We start from the raw sequence: 7185 nt of genomic DNA on the forward strand, positions 1-7185 counted from the left end.
AATTTTCCCCGGAACCCGGAAGTGCGCCTTATAGTCCGGTGCGCCTTATCTGATGGACAAAGTTCAAAAAATTTGCCTACCCGGAAGTGAGAGCTGTGAGCCACGGGGGGAGCCGGCAGGGCCATTGCTGCCAGGTGGAGGCGGGGCGGAGCAGCGGCGGGCACGCCCTAGCCCCGTGGAGGCGGAGCAGCGGCGGGCACGCCCTGGCCCCGTGGAGGCGGAGCCGCCCCTCCAGAGGCACCCCCCAGCCCCATGGAGGCGGGACGGCCCCTACACAGGCACCCCCCAGCCCCGTGCAGGTGGCACGGCCCCTACACAGGCACACCCCGGCCCCGTGGAGGTGGAGCTGCCCCTCCAGAGGCACGCCCGGGCCCCGTGGAGGCAGAGCCGCCCCTACACAGGCACCCCCCGGCCCCGTGCAGGTGGCACGGCCCCTACACAGGCAAACCCCGGCCCCGTGCAGGCAGCACGGCCCCTCCAGAGGCACCCCCTGGCCCCATGCAGGTGGGACGGCCCCTACACAGGCACGCCCCAGCCCCATGGAGGCAGAGCCGTCCCTACACAGGCACGCCCCGGCCCCATGCAGGCGGCATGGCCCCTACACAGGCACGCCCGGGCCCCGTGGAGGTGGAGCCGCCCCTACACAGGCACGCCCCAGCCCCATGGAGGCAGAGCCGTCCCTACACAGGCACGCCCCGGCCCCATGCAGGCGGCATGGCCCCTACACAGGCACGCCCGGGCCCCGTGGAGGCGGAGCCGCCCCTACACAGGCACCCCCCAGCCCCGTGCAGGCGGGACGGCCCCTCTAGAGGCACCCACCGGCCCCGTGCAGACAGCATGTCCCCTACACAGGCACCCCCCGGCCCCGTGGAGGCGGCACGGAGGTCCATAAATACTGCGTTGTAGTCATGGAAGGGGAGTAGGGCAAACACCCAAAAAAAGGGAATAATCACGCGTGGAAAAACACGCGTGGAATAATCTCGCGTGGAAAAACACGCGTGGAAAAAACACGCGTGGAATAATCTCACGTGGAAAAAACACGCGTGGAAAAAACACACATAAAAAACACGCATAAAAACACGCGTGGAAAAAACACGCATAAAAAACACGCGTGGAAAAAACTACCTGGAAAAAAAGTGTGGAAAAATCTCGTGTGAAAAAAACACGTGGAAAAAACACGCGTGGAAAAAAACACGTGTGGAAAAAAACACGCGTGGAATAATCTCGCGTGGAAAAAACACGTGGAAAAAACACGCGTGGAAAAAAACGCGTGGAAAAAACACGTGGAAAAAACGCGGGGAAAAATCTCGCGGGGAAAAATCTCGCGTGGAAAAAACACGCGTGGAAAAATCTCGCGTGGAAAAAACACACATAAAAAACACGCATAAAAACACGCGTGGAAAAAACACGCATAAAAAACACGCGTGGAAAAAACTGCCTGGAAAAAAAGTGTGGAAAAATCTCGTGTGAAAAAAACACGTGGAAAAAACACGCGTGGAAAAAAACACGTGTGGAAAAAAACACGCGTGGAATAATCTCGCGTGGAAAAAACACGTGGAAAAAACACGCGTGGAAAAACAGGCGTGAAAAAAACGCGTGGAAAAAACGCATGGAAAAATCTCGCGTGGAAAAAACACACGTGGAAAAAACACGCGTGGAAAAATCTCGCGGGGAAAAATCTCGCGTGGAATAATCTCCCGTGGAAAAAACACGCGTGGAATAATCTCACGTGGAAAAAACACGAGTGGAAAAATCTCGCGTGGAAAAAACACGCGTGGAAAAAACACACATAAAAAACACGCATAAAAACACGCGTGGAAAAAACACGCATGGAAAAATCTCGCGTGGAAAAAACGCATAAAAAACGCGTGGGAAAAACTGCGTGGAAAAAACGTGTGGAAAAATCTCGCGTGGAATAATCTCGCGTGGAAAAAACATGCGTGGAAAAATCTCGTGTAAAAAAACACATGGAAAAAACACGCGTGGAAAAAAACACGTGTGGAAAAAAACACGCGTGGAATAATCTCGCGTGGAAAAAACACGTGGAAAAAGCGCGTGGAAAAAACACGTGGAAAAAACTCGCGTGGAAAAAACGCGTGGAAAAATCTCACGTGGAAAAAACACGTGGAAAAATCTCGCGTGGAAAAAACACGCGTGGAAAAATCTCGTGTGAAAAAAACACGTGGAAAAAACACGCATGGAAAAAAACACGTGTGGAAAAAAACACACGTGGAATAATCTCGCGTGGAAAAAACACGTGGAAAAAACGCGTGGAAAAAAACGCGTGGAAAAAACTCGCGTGGAAAAAACGCATGGGAAAATCTTGCGTGGAAAAAACACGCGTGGAAAAATCTCGCGGGGAAAAATCTCGCGTGGAAAAAACATGCCAAAAAAACACGCGTGGAAAAACCTCGCGTGGAAAAAAACGCGTGAAAAAAACACGCGTGGAATAATCTCGCGTGGAAAAAACACGTGGAAAAAGCACGTGGAAAAAACACGTGGAAAAAACTCGCGTGGAAAAAACGCGTGGAAAAATCTCACGTGGAAAAAACGCGTGGAAAAATCTCGCGTGGAAAAAACACGCGTGGAAAAATCTCGCGTGGAAAAAACACACATAAAAAACACGCGTGGAAAAAACACGCATGGAAAAATCTCGCGTGGAAAAAACACGCATAAAAAACGCGTGGAAAAAACTGCGTGGAAAAAACGTGTGGAAAAATCTCGCGTGGAAAAAACACGCGTGGAAAAATCTCGTGTGAAAAAAACACGTGGAAAAAACACGCGTGGAAAAAAACACGTGTGGAAAAAAACACGTGGAAAAAACTCGCGTGGAAAAAACGCATGGGAAAATCTTGCGTGGAAAAAACACGCGTGGAAAAATCTCGCGGGGAAAAATCTCGCGTGGAAAAAACATGCCAAAAAAACACGCGTGGAAAAACCTCGTGTGGAAAAAAACGCGTGAAAAAAATACGCGTGGAATAATCTCGCGTGGAAAAAAGTCGCGAGGAAAAAAACGCGTGGAAAAAACACGCGTGGAAAAAAACACACATGGATAAAAACACGCGTGGAAAAATCTCGCGTGGAAAAAACACGCGTGGAAAAAACACGCGTGGAAAAATATGCGTGGAAAAAACACGCATGGAAAAATCTCGCGTGGAAAAATCTCGCGTGGAAAAAAACTCGCGTGGAAAAATCTCGCGTGGAAAAATCTCGCGTGGAAAAATCTCGCGTGGAAAAAACTCGCGTGGAAAAATCTCGCGTGGAAAAAACACGCGTGGAAAAAACTCGCGTGGAAAAAACTCGCGTGGAAAAAACTCGCGTGGAAAAAACACGCGTGGAAAAAACTCGCGTGGAAAATCTCGCGTGGAAAAAACACGCGTGGAAAAATATGCGTGGAAAAAACACGCATGGAAAAATCTCGCGTGGAAAAATCTCGCGTGGAAAAAAACTCGCGTGGAAAAAACTCGCGTGGAACATCTCGCGTGGAAAAAACTCGCGTGGAAAAATCTCGCGTGGAAAAAACACGCGTGGAAAAAAACTCGCGTGGAAAAAACTCGCGTGGAAAAAACTCGCGTGGAAAAAACACGCGTGGAAAAAAACTCGCGTGGAAAAATCTCGCGTGGAAAAAACACGCGTGGAAAAAACACGCGTGGAAAAAATCTCGCGTGGAAAAAACACGCGTGGAAAAAACACGCGTGGAAAAAATCTCGCGTGGAAGAATCTCGCGTGGAAAAATCTCGCGTGGAAAAATCTCGCGTGGAAAAAACTCGCGTGGAAAAAACTCGCGTGGAAAAATCTCGCGTGGAAAAACTCGCGTGGAAAAATCTCGCGTGGAAAAACTCGCGTGGAGTACTTTCGCGTGGAACCCCGCGTGGGATGGTCACTAGTGGGTGGCCACGCGTGAGGGGGGTCTCGCGTGGCGGTCGCGTGCCAGCCTGCGGGACACCGCGGTGACCGCCCGTGTGTCCCAGTCGCTGCTGGAGACCCACGATGAGGACCAAGAGCCGCCCCTCCAGAGGCACGGCCCGGCCCCACGCAGACGGGACGGCCCCTACACAGGCACGCCCCGGCCCCACGCAGGCGGGACGGCCCCTACACAGGCACGTCCCGGCCCCACGCAGGCACGTCCCGGCCCCACGCAGGCACGCCCCGGCCCCACGCAGGCGGCATGGCCCCTGCACAGGCACGCCCCGGCCCCACGCAGGCGGCACGGCCCCTGCACAGGCACGCCCCGGCCCCACGCAGGCGGCATGGCCCCTACACAGGCACGCCCCGGCCCCACGCAGGCGGCACCGCCCCTACACAGGCACGCCCCGGCCCCACGCAGGCGGCATGGCCCCTGCACAGGCACGCCCCGGCCCCACGCAGGCGGCACGGCCCCTGCACAGGCACGCCCCGGCCCCACGCAGGCGGCATTGCCCCTACACAGGCACGCCCCGGCCCCACGCAGGCGGCATTGCCCCTACACAGGCACGCCCCGGCCCCACGCAGGCGGCACGGAGGGGCGGCGACCATAGCCCGGCCCCGGAGAGGCAGCACGGAGGGGTGGCGGCCACGCCCCGGCCGCGCCGGATACAGGCGGGGTGAGAGAGGAAGTGTGTATCTGGTGTAAGGAGGGTTTGGCAGCAAGCTGATAGTGGCACCTTCTCCCTGTCCCCACTCTGGGGCGCTGCCCATCCTGCTGCTGGACTGCTCTCAGAGGGACACCAGCACCCGTGGGCACCCCTGGGCATGACAGGAGGGGACGTGGAGCCACCCACATGGCTGGAGGGCTGAGGAGGGAGCATGGCCCTTGTCCCTAGGTGTGCCCTGGTGTTGGTGTGCTGTCAGCCCAGCTCTGCTCCTCCCTGCCCTGGGCCAGGGCTCTGGCTGCCTCCCCAGGCTGAGCTCCATTGCCTTCTGGGCTGGCAGGCGCAGGACAGAGCACAGAGCCACCCATGAGCCACATCCTCCACAGAAACACCACAGTCCCCTGCCCAGGCTACAGCCAGCTCTGTGGAGCCAGTTGCTCTTCCAGCAGCACACCCAGGGTCCCTGCCTCAGCCAGGAGAAGCACAGCCCTGGCCACAGCCCCAACCACTGCCATCCCTTGTGGCCCTGACGGCTCCGTTGAGTAAATCAGATGCAGATGTGGAGTCAGGACTGGGTGCCTGCTTACAATCAGGGGCTGGGAAGATTGGGGTGGCCCTGTTTTTGCCTTGCAGTTCCTTGCCATGACTGCTGCTTTGCTGGGATGAACCCCCAGTGCTGTGCAAGGGACAGGGCTGGTGAGCAAAGCTCCTGCTTTGTTGGCCCATAGATGGACACTGTGGCCCAACCCAGCACATGGTGTATGCAATGTCCCCACGGGAAACAGCTCGTATTCTGGCCCCATGCACCTCATTCCCTGTGCCAGCTGCAGCCACAGCATTTCCTCCCACAACCAAGGCAGGAAGAGGTGGCAGGGCTGCAATGGGACAAGGCATGACACTGCCAACCCTCCTGCTGATCACTCTCAACTTACATGTTCCCCATTCAGCCTTCACTGCCCAAAGCTATGGATGCTCCTGTGCCATGCTGGAGGCTAGATGAAGCCTGGGTCCCTGGTGTCCCTGTCCTGCAGCCCCTGTGCTGGGCCCCACATTCTTGGCTCCCCAGAGGGAGCAGCAGGTTTATGTTTGCCAAGTTCTACCTGGTTAAACCTTAACTAAGCTAGGTTGCTCCATCAGTCCCTCCCAGCCAGAGATAAGGATGGGCAGGCAAGACCAAGGCCTGGTGGGACATGTTGCTCCAAACCTGGCTGCTGGCCTCCAGGGCAGGACCCAACCCCTGCAGAGCACCCTGCCCAGTCTGGGGTGCCTGCCCCTCCAGCTTGCCCCCGCCTTCCTCAGCAGATCCCCACTGATAAGAGGGCAGCAGGTTGTGGCTGGGGCTGGAAGCTACCATGTTGAAGCCAGTGGGACTGGATGGAGCTGGAAGCCCTTGTGCTGGGGCTCACCCCTGCACTCCAGGGCTGACCCACTCCCTCAGTGCCATAGGATTCACATCACCCCAGCACATGGAATGAGTCTGCTCAGCCTCACATCCTATGCACGTACAGGGTACAATGAGCTGGGGCTTCTGTGCCCCAAACAAGAGCCGTTCAGGGGAGGCCAAGAGAAACTTCCAGGAGGAAAGAGCCCCCCAGGCTCCGGCCCCCACAGGAGCCACCGTGCTGCGCGGGCTCTGGCTGGCCGCAGGTGCCACCGCAGCGGGAGTGGCGGCAAGTGCTGGGGCCAGGCACAAGGGGCGGCTGTGTTCCCGCAGCTCCGGCTGCCTTCCAAGAGCAATATTGTTGGCACCAGGCAGGCTCCCTGCACCGGCAGCACATACATGGGCCTTTCATGAGGGGAGTGGGGATGATTTACTGCCTGGGGGAAGGGGCAGGGGCGGGAGGATGGAGCCCCAGCATGCCGGCGCCCGGCCCCTTGTGCGTGCTTGCTGCCGCGGGGCCCCGCACAAGCAAGGCCGAGGGTCTGGCCAGGGGGTTGTCTCTCCCAACGGGGCATGGGGCAAGAGGGATCCTTCTGCCTCTGAACTCTCCGGAGTTCTGAGAACACATCTCTGCGCACCCCACAGTCTGAGCTAAGCAAGGACGTGTCACACATCCCTTAGGCCACAGTGATGGGGGCAGCCCATGAGCTGGGGAGACAGGGCCACCAGAGGAGGGTGCTGGGGCAGGGGTGCACCCGCAGTGTAGAGTGCTGTGCTGGCACAATCCCCCCTTGTTGAGCTGCTGGCGTGGCAGAGGCCGTTGTGGTGCTGCCGGCAGCGGGTGGCAGGCGGTGAGGCTGGGCTGCTGTGAAGGGCTTTTTGTTTGCCGTCAGTTGCTGTTATAAATCAAGCCAGGCAGCCCAGCTCCAGCCCGGTGCTGCCCCACGGCAGGGAGGTGGCCAGTTCCCAGCTGCCTACAGCAGAGCCCCACCAAGCCCTGGCCTGTCCCTGGCAGTGCCCTGGCCCAGTGGGGAGGTTTAGTATGACACTGAGGGAGGTGCCCGCAGTGGTCTGGTTGCCCTTCTTCCACACAGCATTGGGGAACCCTGGGATACAGGGAATCTTTCCATGTTCATCCCAGGCTGTGGCTCCCACAGGCTCCCCAGAATCCCAGCTCTCCCTGGTGTTCCCAGCACTGGGAACATCCCCTTCTCTCTGGTTTTGATTTGGTTT

This window comes from Catharus ustulatus, chromosome 15 (genome assembly GCF_009819885.2).
Source record: "Catharus ustulatus isolate bCatUst1 chromosome 15, bCatUst1.pri.v2, whole genome shotgun sequence".
Lineage (NCBI taxonomy): Eukaryota > Metazoa > Chordata > Aves > Passeriformes > Turdidae > Catharus > Catharus ustulatus.